Raw genomic sequence first — 12,568 nt, 5'->3', positions numbered from 1 at the left:
ATCCCGATTAGGAAGGAGTGAGATTCCAAAGTTTATAATCAAAATTCCCTTCTCTAAACTGCACGAGCATTTTCTGGAGCAGAAATGACCCCTTGGTTGCAAGATCCCTGTGACTATGAGATGGACAGAAAGCAGTACATGATGTCTGATTCGCAAGTTGCCTATCTACTCGCATTCAAGGGGCTTCCTTTTCTAAATTTTTAGGTGGGTGGGTGGGATTGTTTGTTCGGGGGGGGGGGGGGCACTAGAATTGTGAATAAGTATTACCCATGAAGAGGGCTTCCACCTCAACGGAAATGGAAGTCCCCATGGGGCCCAAGAAAGCTTCAATGTTATTCATGCTAACTCTAGAAAACAACACCAATGCTAGTCACCTAGGTCAATAAGCTAAATACGGTCAAAGGTTGAGTTTGAAACTTTGAGTATTCCCAATTGTAAGGGGTCCCCACCAGGTATGTGTTTCATGTTGGCATTGGCAACCACGTCCCAAGCCCAAAGGCCCGAATTTCCTTGACCATCGCTTATGCAGTGAAATTGTCTTCAATGTTATCAAGAGGCATTGTGGCCGACTCTAGTTCCTCTAACATTCCTTTCTTTTTTGTCCCTCCATGGGTTATGTTCCCCCGTATCTACTAATAGACCAAGTGGTTTCCATGGGCTATGACTCCAAGGATCCACCCATAACTTGAACGCGAAAAACACTCTCTCTCTCTCCTTAGAGGGTATTTTGCTACATTTTCTTTTTCCACTTCATCAACAATAATATCCCAAAAATCATCAAAAATTTTGGGGGATTTTGAAGGACTAGAGGTAGCTAATGACCAATTTTTAAACAAAGCAATGGTGTCATGTTACAAATTTTTCCATTTGTGTCATAATTTAAAGTTTATAATTTTATATATTGTCACATATACATCCTAACTCACAAGCCTGAAGAGGAAAAGAAAATAAGTATCAAATATCATAGAGTGACGGTAAAAAAAGGTCCTCCCACTCACTATAAATTTATAATCTCATTAATTGGGCAATCTTGCTTGGAGAAATGTAGCAGAAATCAAAGTCCAGATTTCAATAGATAGAGCAATCAGGGTTTACACGAAATAATAAACCAACCATGTACCAAATTCCTGAATTTATTGATACAGAAGAAAGCTAGAAAGTCCAGTGCCGGGATTTAGAACTCGGATAAACTAAAAAAAACACCTTCCAGATACTTTACAACTAAGACTTTGATCAATAAGACAATAAAAAGAATGAATCCATTTGTTTTCATCTGAAGAAACAAATCCAACCGATCCACAACTGCATAATTACACCAAAAAATACCCAATCCAAATGATCCATAACTGCATAATTTCACCAAAAAATACCCAATCTTTCAGCCAAAGAAGTGTTAGGATTAGAGCACGTCCCTAGTTCCAGTCTCGATGGTAAGGTATTCACCCAACTCCCTCCTTTCGAGCTGCCTTGACCAATAGCAGGGTTCTGTGCCTTTATGTTGTGGAAGCGAGGGATCAGTTCCCAAGGAAAGGGAATCCGCTATGACTTGAGGTTTTTTTTCTACTTGTAAAAACCAGCTTTTTCTTGAATGTACTGAGAGGAAATTCCCGTTCTAAATAAATGCATTGGAAAAGCAGAATAACAATAGGTACCTCAGTTTTCATAAACTAGGGTTTCAAAGGAAAATACCTGGTAAGCTTTGAGACACAAATGAAGGGATGTAAAAAACAGTTTTTTCTTGAATATACTGCGAGGAAATTCACATTCTAAATGCATGCACTGGAAAAGAAGAATAACAATAGGTACCTCAGTTTTTCATAAACTTCCCTCCCTCCCTCCCTCATCATAAGATGTTGATCAGATAATGATATCTTTCTTTCATGATTTGCTCTTTAGAAGTTAAATCGACTCATTTAGTCGCACATACAAAATAGACAGTTCAAGTAGTTAATTATTGATCCAAAATAGGTAACCTCCATACAGTTCCAGTTGAACTTGACATGAGAAAAACTTGCTCCACATGGTAAACAGCTTTGTACCTTCCACTTCTAATTGTCTCTGAAGGATAAGAACTATCCAACAAAATTACAAGTTCAGAGAAATGATTGCTTATTCTAGAGTTCGAAAACAATTAATATTATCACTTTGTCTGACATTTTCCTTCATCTTTTATCGATGTATTCATGTAATGCACAAGGGAAATCATCAATCCAAAAAGGTATGTTCACAATAGACCTCATGATATTTTTATCATCGCAATTATAAAAATAACTCAAGCTCATGTGCTCTTAACTGAATAAGAATCACACCAGATCACTTCAAGAGGAAGAAAGAACCACAGAGATCTTCTAGTATAGTTATCACTCATGTAATCTCTAGGATCATCAATTGAGGTTTAGGAAAGAAGTTGAGGATTTTGCTACAAAATTTATATGACTCTCAAAACCAGAGACTCCACAAATTGTATCATGGCCAGTTAGATGCCAACAAGATGGCTAATTCCCCAGAGTAAGAGAGACAGAGAATTCTTGATACAACCTACAATAGGGCAAACCGCCTCAATATGAAATTATGTACAATACATGTTCCCTTTAGTAATGAAATCAAAATGTTCTTATAAAACCATAACAAACAGAGGGAAAAAGATGCCAACACTTGTACACGAAGTTTTAAAGTTTAATATTAATACCCATCATACACTCTAAAACCTAATACATACTCTAAACTAGCGAGTGTATAGATCATTAATGAATGGTTTGGAATTAAGGCACACTGCATTATTTAATATTTAGAAGACAAACTTAAGGTGGAGTAAGGCATACTACAGGGTAATTGATGAGATCAACCAAGAAAAAAAAAAAGATGCAATCAAATGGGAAAGTTTTTTCCTAGTTTTTCATCAAACGCATGTGTACAAACAAATAATAACACTTTTTCTCTCCAGTCATCCATACATTCATGAAGAGATTAATTCCATTTAACTATTTTATCAAAAAAATTCATACAGGGAGAAAGCCCTAGCTCTATATTGTATTATCAAAGGGCAAAGCAATACTGTACCAAGTAACGTAATTGCCTGACTCATCAATAAAGGAGAAAAACGCACAATCAAGTGAGGGCAAAAATCCACATACCCATGGAACCTATCAATGGCATCAATAAAAACCTAAAATTTCCCAGAAATTGATACAAGGAACAATGTAAAAATTGGTTGAAGGTCAACAATTGTGCAATGGAACCAACCTCCTCTACCAATGTTAAGGCGAATCTCAGGCACTATTGGACAAAGATCACAGCCAAGTCCAATCTACACTGAGTACAGTCAGCTCATCAGATCTTTGGCTTGGGTCTATGAGCACCAGGTCATCGTGGGGCCTCCCGTTATAAAGAATGAACTAGGAGACCCAAAAAGCTAAAAGTGACTTTCAAGTTAGGATAAATTTTCAGAATTTTCAGGAAGATTAATTTGCTGGTTTAGAGCTTGTAGGCTCCTTCTTCCATCAATGGAGGAAGATGTACTCTCTTTCTTTCTCTCTCTCTAGGTTTCGGGGTTGTACGTTTTAAGGTCCGTAAATATACTCCCTCGCTGGATTTTTTTTCTAAAGCGGCTTCTTAGCGAGCAGATAACCCCCTAACCTTTCCGCTTTTTTTTTCTTTTTCCCTGAAAATAATTAAATGTAGTATTTAGTATCTCATCCATTATAAACCAAGACGGCAAGCTCTCTATGCTTTCCATACAAGTTCTATCCACCCCCTTATCCAACCGTCCGTTCTGAATGGAGGGTTAAGATTATCCCAATCACAATATCACATCAATACATTATTTTATTTTATTTTATTTTTTTATGAATTATTTTGGCACTAAATTTTAGACGTCTATTCCTCTATTAAACTTGCACAAGAAATATTTTCAATAAAATAAAATGACTTAAATACTTATGAAAGTTTCAAAAGATATTTTGGTCATTATATTTTATCGAAAATTTATTTTTAATATTTTTTATTAGTGCGACCCCATGAGAAGATGGTACGTACCAAATTTTATATTAATATAATTTATATAAAAAAACTAAAAATAAAATACTTTGAGACATCGGATCTAAGATCAAACGGTGAGTAGCTCTCTTGATCAAAATTGAACGGGTGGATGATAGGAGAGGATAGAACTTCTATGCTATAAGGGAAGTATAGAAACATTTCCCTAAACAAAAAATATCTTCCCAAGAAGATCACACGAAATCTATAAAAATAAAATAAAAAATAACAAAAATTTAAATAAAAAAAAAAATCTAAAAAGTTCCATACAAATAATTATCAGAGACCTTGACTGAAACACCCTCAATTTTTTATGTTTCTTTTATCAAGGAAAATTGTTTCATGCGGGGCTGGACCATATTTCTACAATATGTAGTCCTAAAGTGAGATATATGTACGATGGAGCGCTAGCTAATTTTTTAACATCTAATGGAGACACAAGTGAGGTTTTAGTGACAATAAGTCTACATCAAGGGTCAGCGTTGAGCTCATACCTCTTTGCTTTAGTTATGGACAACTTGACTAGACATTTGCAAAATGAGGTACCGTAGTACATGTTGTTCACAGAAGACATAGTTTTGATCGATAGACCCAAAACGGCGTCAACACAAAGTTAAAACTTTGGAGGGATGCTATAGAATCCAAAGCTTTTAAGATTAGTCGGACTAAGACATAGTATATGGAATGCAAATTTAATAATAATAGAAGTATAGACGAAGAGGTAGTTAAGATTGACGGCCAGGAAGTACAAAAAAGACTGTACTTTTGATACCCTGGGTTGATAATCAACGAAAATAAAGAGATTAAAGAATATGTTGCAAATAGAATTAGAGCTGGGTGGGCGAAGTAGAGATATGCAACTGGAAATTTATGTGATCGCCATATACCAATAAAGCTAAACGGTAAATTGTATAGGACAGTTGTGAGACCAGTTTTGCTTTATGGGGCAAAATGTTGAGCAGACAAAAAACAATATATCAATAAAATGAGTGTAGCGGAGATGAAGATGTTGAGATGGATGAGTGGTAAGACAATAAGGGATAGAATCCGAAATTAATCTATTTGGGAAAAGTTTAGCTATAGCACTAATAGGAGATAAGATGAGAGACAATAGACTTAAGTGAGTTGGCCATGTATGGTATTGACCCACTGCATAACCGGTTAGGAAGTACAAGTTTATTCAAGTGGAATGATTGAAAATGGCAAAAGGTAGGGCCAAAAAAATGTGGTTGGAAGTAGTCCGAAAAGATATGGGGACTTATGGCCTCATTGAGGGTATAGCCTTAAATATAGCAGAATGACGGACTAAGATTCGTGTAGCCGACTCCAATTAATTGGAAAAAATATATGACGATGATAATTATGATGATGTCGTCCAAAAGTATAAAGCATCCATCTTAAAGATGGATGCAATTGAAACTAACAGTCCAAATATTTTATTTGTATTCATGATCTCCATGTTAGAGATTACATTTCTTTAAAAATTGGGTCCGAAAATTCATCTCAAATATAGATTTTTAAGAGCCGACTCATTTCTACATGGACTAATAAAAACCGTATCCTTTTATCAATGATGTTCCTCCAATCTATGAAGTTCCCAAGAAATTGGACCCACGTTGCCGGTGTTCCATGAGAGTGCTTAAAATGAGTAAATAAACCAATATCAAGACTTGCTGGTGTTCCATATACCAATGAAAAGTTCTTAAAAAGGAACAAATAAAACCAATATCGAGACCAACTACAAAGCTGAGGGGAAGTTTCTGATTTGGAAGCAATAGAACTTTATGAGGATTTCAATGGAGAAAGCGATCTTGTCTAAGGTTAAATAAAAAACTTTAAAAAATGGCTAGCTCTACCTAAAATTAGCAAGTCCAAATAATAAAGCTATACCAAATAATTTGCTTAAGAAAAAAATTTATGTAAGGTGTCAACCTTATACTGTACAAGTAAGGTGCACCTAAAAAACCTAATATAATGCTAGAAAACCCTAAAATCCATCATCTCGCCCTCGAGATTCGTAGACATGAAAAAATAGGATTTCTAGTTCTAAAGATAGTTCATCTTCTAATACTTATCTGGACAGTCTATTTTCAAGATTTTCAAGTGTTTATAAATTTGCTTGATCATCACCATTTATGAAATTTCAAATTTATAATTGGGGGCAACAATAGATTTTCATACCGTCGTAAGGCTTTACGGCACCAAAACTGCATTCTTGGCATAGTTTTGAAGTGTATCTTACTTCAGTAGTATAAGATTGACACCTTCTACAAACCTCACCTTTTGTTTAAAGCTTAATCTTTTGTTTTATTTCTTTTACAAAATTACCCTTTTAGAATTTTCGAAATCTGGAAATTATTTGTAAATTTTTTATTCCAAAATTCAAAATTTTCATTTGGCCCATTTGTTTACAATCTTTCTTCATAGGCAAGGTTAAGAGCATTTGGATTTTCAAAAATATGAAAACTTTTAATTGTTAGATTTTGAAAATCTGAAAATCCTTATGAGAAAAATGCAAACAAATCATTCACATTAAAAAATGATCAATTTCAAATCTTCAATATTCAAATTATGGGTTGAATGGTATTTTTTTAAAATAAAATATGTGAACAAAATAGTACAAATATAATAGTAATACATATTTAGATAGGATTTAAATAATACAAATTAAAAAATAGATATGCATAATTTTCTCCAAATAAAATTTTGAGCGAGAGGGTTTTAAGTTTATAAGCCCCATAAAAATTATCCAAAAAGTTAGAGCCCAGAGTGACCATGGGTTGCTTTTTTTTTTTTTTTTTTAGGTAAGTGAGTGACCATGGGTTGCTTTTTTTTTTTTTTTTGGGTGAGTGAGTGGGGAGTGGGCCTCTACTTTTAGTAGGAATTGAGCCTAAGATGACGATTATTAGTGATTCAGTTGGGAGAGGGCCACTATTCTTGTTAAGAATTGGGTTTAGGACATAGCGTTGCAAAATCTTCGAGCGCTAACCAATTAAGCCTAGACACTTTTCCATAGGGTAAAAGCTAAGGCTTCGAAGTTCTCCTCTTTCTTGTAGCTCTCCCCTAAAACAAACTGGGGAAGGCTACAGCCATGGGATAGTAAGACTTTCCCCAACTTTCGCAGTAGTCAATACGCCCTAGGAAAATAATTATCAGACATACGTCTTACCATGCATCAAACATGCCGGTTCAATTGTATTGGCAAAATACCATGGGTATCCCATAGAAAGGGGTCCAAACATCCAGATTTATAAAAAATATTTACTTTTTAAATCTCATTCCACCCCTCTTAAAAAATATCTTAAAATTATTCAAATTGCCCTATTTTGGGAATTTGATCAAGCAATAGTAATTAAATAATTTGATGAATAATAGTAAAATGCTTGTTTGGGACGGGTCAAATTATCACATTGGTTCTACTTGTTTGGGTTCTAGGCCCTGAACAAAAGCAATTTGGGTATTTTTTATGGTATTGTTTGAAGTACTTAACATTTAAAGGTAAAGCCTCTTAATTCGGATCTTTTAACCCTTCTAATGATTTTGCAAAGGTTTTTTTAACAAATCCCTTTAAATGATATTTTCCCTTAGAAAAAACAAAATTTACAATAAGCGCATTTTGCATGTGCCTAAAAATATAATGTCATAAACTTGAATAGAGTTCATTGAATTTGGACAATCATAGTTGAGTATTTAAAAACTCAATATCGATTTCCTTTGTCTGAAAAATTCTTATGGTGATTATTAGGTCGATCTCAAAAATTCATATGGAAAAAGTAATCCTATATAGCACGATAAAGTATGTGTGCAAAATGCTCAGTATGATTTTGGAAGAGAGATTCCGTGAAATTATAATCCAAGAGGAATAGACTGAAAGAAGACACCTTCTTCATGGATCACCGTCCGCGCCAACTAAAGATCGTCGAAAACTGATTAGAAAGCTTGAACCTAGGACCACAAACCCGGCACCATCTGAGTCAAAATAATGTTGGTGCAAGGGGACTGTTTTTATTATCTTTTGGGGCACATTTGTTTTTTTTAAAAGATATCTTTTAGAAATTTGAACGTTTTGTTATGGAAGCACTGGGTTTGATAACATTATTGAATGTTTAGAAAGTTATGGGTATTGTATTTGATAATATATATATAAAGAAAAGTTGGGATTAGCCCACAAGCTTATATAAACATATGAGCCTAACGGTTCAGATTGAATTTGGGCCGATCTGACGATCAAGGATGTCTGGTAGTGTTTGAATTTTATTTTATTTTCTACAAATTCAAATCACTTGAAATTTTAGGTGTGTTTATAAAAAATAGGTAAATCTTTGAAAAATATCAAAAAAATATTTTACATGAAATAAAATGACTAAAATACCCCTGATAATATTTGGGGGGTATTTTGGTCATTTTATTTTTTTTGAATAATTTTTTTTTATATTTTTATTTGGTGTGCCTTGATGAAAAAAACATATACATAAATTTTTAAGTAATTTGAATTTGTATAAAAAAAAAAACAATTCAAATACTACCAGACATCCTTGATCGTCATATCCGCTCAGATTCAATCTGGACCGTTGGGCTCATATGTTCATATGAGCTAGTGAACTAATCCCAGTTTTTCTCATATATATATATATATATATATATATAGAAAAATCTTCCTAACTCCTATAGGCGAAAATGAATAGTGATTTCGCCTACCTTCATCACGGTCAAAGTTTCATCACGTGGTCACGATTGTTTGATAGTGTTTTATTTTTCATTTATTTTTATAAATTGGAATGATCTGAAATTTGGAAGGTAATGTACATCTTATTGAGGTGCATCTAATAAAAATATAAAAAAAATTATCCGTATTTTATTTTTATCAAAATCCCCCCAAAATATTTTTTTATATATATTTTGAATATTTTCCTATTTTTGATGAATACACGCTCTAAATTTCAGGTCATTCTGATTTTTTTTAAAAAAATAAAAAATAAAACACTACCTGACAATCGTGACCACGCGATGAACTTTTGACGGTGATGGGGGTAGGTGAAATAACTGTTCATTTTCACCTATAGGTGTTGCGTGGTGTTTTCATATATATATATATATATATATATATATATATATATATATATATATATATATATATATATATATAATGATCCTATGAGACCCTCCCACACCCATGTGTGTAGGACCTCAAAGGATCACCATTAAATTTGATACATTTCTCTATAAAAGTTATCACATGGTGTGAGATTTAACTTTTCTATAGATCTGTGTCAAATTTAATGGTGATCTTTTGGAGTCCTACAGACATGGGTGTGGGAGGGTCCCATTGGATCATATATATATATATATATATATATTAACAATATAAATATATATAGCATAATATAATATATTTTATACATTTTATTAATATATATTATAATATAAAATATTTATATATTATATATAATATAATAAAAATATATTATATATAATGTATAATATAATATAAGATATTTATATGTTCTATATAATATAATATTACATTATATAATATTATGTTATAGTAATATTATATTATATTACATCATATTAATAATATTAATATTACGTATTTATATTATGTACAGTGAATAGTGATCACCAAAACATTATGAAAGATTAAATTCCTACCCTTCCTTATGAACTTAATCTTTTATGTTTTAACAAAAGAATGATAACTTTGTTAGAAGATTGTTTTTTAAACTTTTAGATGAAAACCATGTGTCAAACACAAAATTTTTAAAATATTAGAAATAAATCTTTCAAAAAAACAAATGCGCCAGTAAAGTGCCCTATTTGATTGAGTTTTGTTAGATGTCTGCCGGCCTTGGAAGCAAGGAATGCTATGGTGGTCTTAGGCTTTGCCAGTGAGAGGAAGGTTAAGGGAGCTTTAAGGCTGCTTTTGGATTCGGAGAGGCAGGGTTGAGGTTCCCCTGGAGTTGCCTGAAAGTTTTCTCCCTTTTATTCGGCAAAGTTACCAAACATTACCATAAAATAAGCACAAAGAACGCAATCAAATTCCCTTAATGCTCACAACTCACAACCAATTAAAATTCCTACACAGTTTGGACCGTTTTGTAATTTTTCTCAGCAAAATAACTGCATCGTAACAAAAAATATATGTGCAACGTACGAACGTGCAACCGCTATACATATGTTAAGGGCATCTCTTGCATGTGAGTGAGTGAAGTGCAAAGTGTATTTTATCTTTCTTTTGTCATGTGATCACAAAATTAGACAAATACCATGATTGGTCTTTATCCCCAAATTCAACTAGAGAAGGACTAGGTTTTGGCGCGTAATCACAAATGTGTCTCCTTAAAATTCGAAGAGGGATTTTGGACCTAAACTTTCATTGATCAATAACCTTGATAACCACAATCATGAATTTAGAAACAAATAAATTAAAATTTTTAAAATAAGGGTTTTGTATACCATGAGACTATTTATCTTTATTACAAAGAGGTCACAATTACTCATAGCCCTTAAATGTCAAGCTTGTTGGCTTTGGGTATGTCATGAAGTTCGAGATTTTTTTTTTTTTTTTAATCTTTGAGTCTAGTCAATGATATTCGTACAACCACTTGATTTGAAATTTGACATACAAGAATGATTGTGATCAGCTTATACCCAAAATAAATAGTCTATGAGGGTATGGTCCTTAATAGAGCAAATTGGCGGAATAGGATTCGTGTAGCCGGTCCCAATTAGTTGGGAAAAGGTTTTGATGATGATAATGAATATACTTTTCATTACAATAAATTGTTAAAAAAACTTATATTTGTATTCTTTCTTAACCATTGGTTTTAATTATTTTTAAATCATCAAATCTATATTATATAGAAAAATATATGAAGAGACTATTTATTTTTAATACAAAGATGTCGCAATCACTCTCAATGATTATATTTCAAATTCAGTGGTTGTAAGTCTTTCATTAACTAGACTCAAATTTAAAAAACAAAATTCTTAAACTTTGTGACACACTCCAAGCTATCCAATTTAACATATAATGACTTAGCAATTGTGACCTTGTAGCAAAGATAAATAGTCTCATTGTATACAATCCCATCTCATGCTATATTTTGAGTTTCTGCATCATCACTGAAACAACATAAAAGTGCATCTAGAGTAAGTTAAAATGTGATTTTTATCCGCCATTCATTTATAAGGGTGTTAGATATGTTGATATCCAAAATCACCTACATAAAGAAATCCCATATTATGTGGGAGTGAGATTGATATTGATAAGTTTTTTAAAGGAAATAGAAATAAAAGGACTAGATTATATCCCTACTTAAGTGATAGATATATAGCATCTATAGGAAGTATCATATTTGATGTGGATTCCTAATCTTTTAAATATGGGAGGAAAGTGCAGAGAATTGATGTGTCATATTTGGGTCAACATATGAGAAAAGTAGCTTCTTCTAGAGAGGTGAGGCAAGGCCTCCCATGAAGATTTTGGGTGGTTTTCCCAATTGCTCTCAAGGTTTTTTTCTTGAACAGTGATTTAGACGGTCCCTTTCTAAACAGTGGTTTAGTTGTGGAAAAGAGAAGTCTCAAGGTTTTTTTCTTGAACAGTGGTTTAGATGGTCCCTTCCTGAACAGTGGTTTAGTTGTGGAATAGAGAAATCTCAAGGTTCTCTTCATGAAAAGTAGTTTAGATGGTTTATTTATGGACAATAGTTTAGCGGAGGAATAGAGAAGAGAGCACAAAGCGTTCTACCTATCGGGAGAGCGGGTCTACAAGGGTTTACTCAACTGAGTTTTGTCGGCGGTAATAGAGGTAATTCTAAGTTCTAAAATTTGTAATGTAACTTTCATCGATATAGTGGATTTTAGTTTGTCGTACCCATGGATGTAGCTCTATTTGGATGAAACATGCAAATCTTTGTATTCTTATGGTGCATGTGTTTTATGATTTATTTATCATAGTATGGCTTGTGCTCTCTCATATTTTGTTTTTAACTGGATAAGTACATGATCTTGGTGAGGTTCAACCTTTGGGATTCACACTTCCGCATCTATGAGGCTTCTTAAGTCCTAATAAACGACACATTTGATACACATGAAATTTGAAAGTATTTTCATGCAAAAAAAAACCTTCCTCATGTGATAAAGGGAGTATTTTCATACTATTTGACTGCGAACTTGTGTAAAAAAAATTATACGGGGATCAATTGGTGTAAGAAACTTTCATATTTTATGACAAGATTTTTCACATGAAAATACTTCTCAAAAAGTATTTTTAAAAAGGATTAAAGATCTTTTATATATAATATAAGGACGTCATAATTAGTTATAACCATCCAATATGAAATCCAATAGTTTGGGTACGTTACAAAGTTTAAAAATTTATTTTTTTGAAATTAATGTATGATAAATCAAATAAATGCAGCCATCCAATTTCGCATTCAATGGTTCAGATTAGTTATGACTTCCTTCAAAAAAAAAAAAAAAAAAAAAAAACAGTAAACGATCTCATTGCCTACTTCTAGCAAACGCGCCC

The 12,568-nt window shown here is 32.9% G+C and overlaps 1 protein-coding gene across 4 annotated transcripts in view; it reads right to left on the bottom strand.

Moving 5' to 3' along the window:
- Nucleotides 1-3,546, bottom strand: part of LOC18443211 (translation initiation factor 3 (IF-3) family protein) — a 29,685-nt gene extending 26,139 nt beyond the window's left edge. For all 4 annotated transcript variants that reach the window (XR_016049014.1, XM_011628348.3, XM_088857757.1 and 1 more), the window contains exon 1: nt 3,244-3,546. The gene's annotated coding sequence lies outside the window, so the exon portion shown is untranslated. The remainder of the gene's footprint in view (nt 1-3,243) is intronic.
- Nucleotides 3,547-12,568: the final 9,022 nt, after the last annotated feature.

This window comes from Amborella trichopoda, chromosome 2, assembly GCF_054954075.1.
Source record: "Amborella trichopoda isolate Santa Cruz 75 chromosome 2, AtrichopodaSantaCruz75HAP2 v2.0, whole genome shotgun sequence".
Lineage (NCBI taxonomy): Eukaryota > Viridiplantae > Streptophyta > Magnoliopsida > Amborellales > Amborellaceae > Amborella > Amborella trichopoda.
This window is presented reverse-complemented; position numbering and strand designations above follow the sequence as displayed.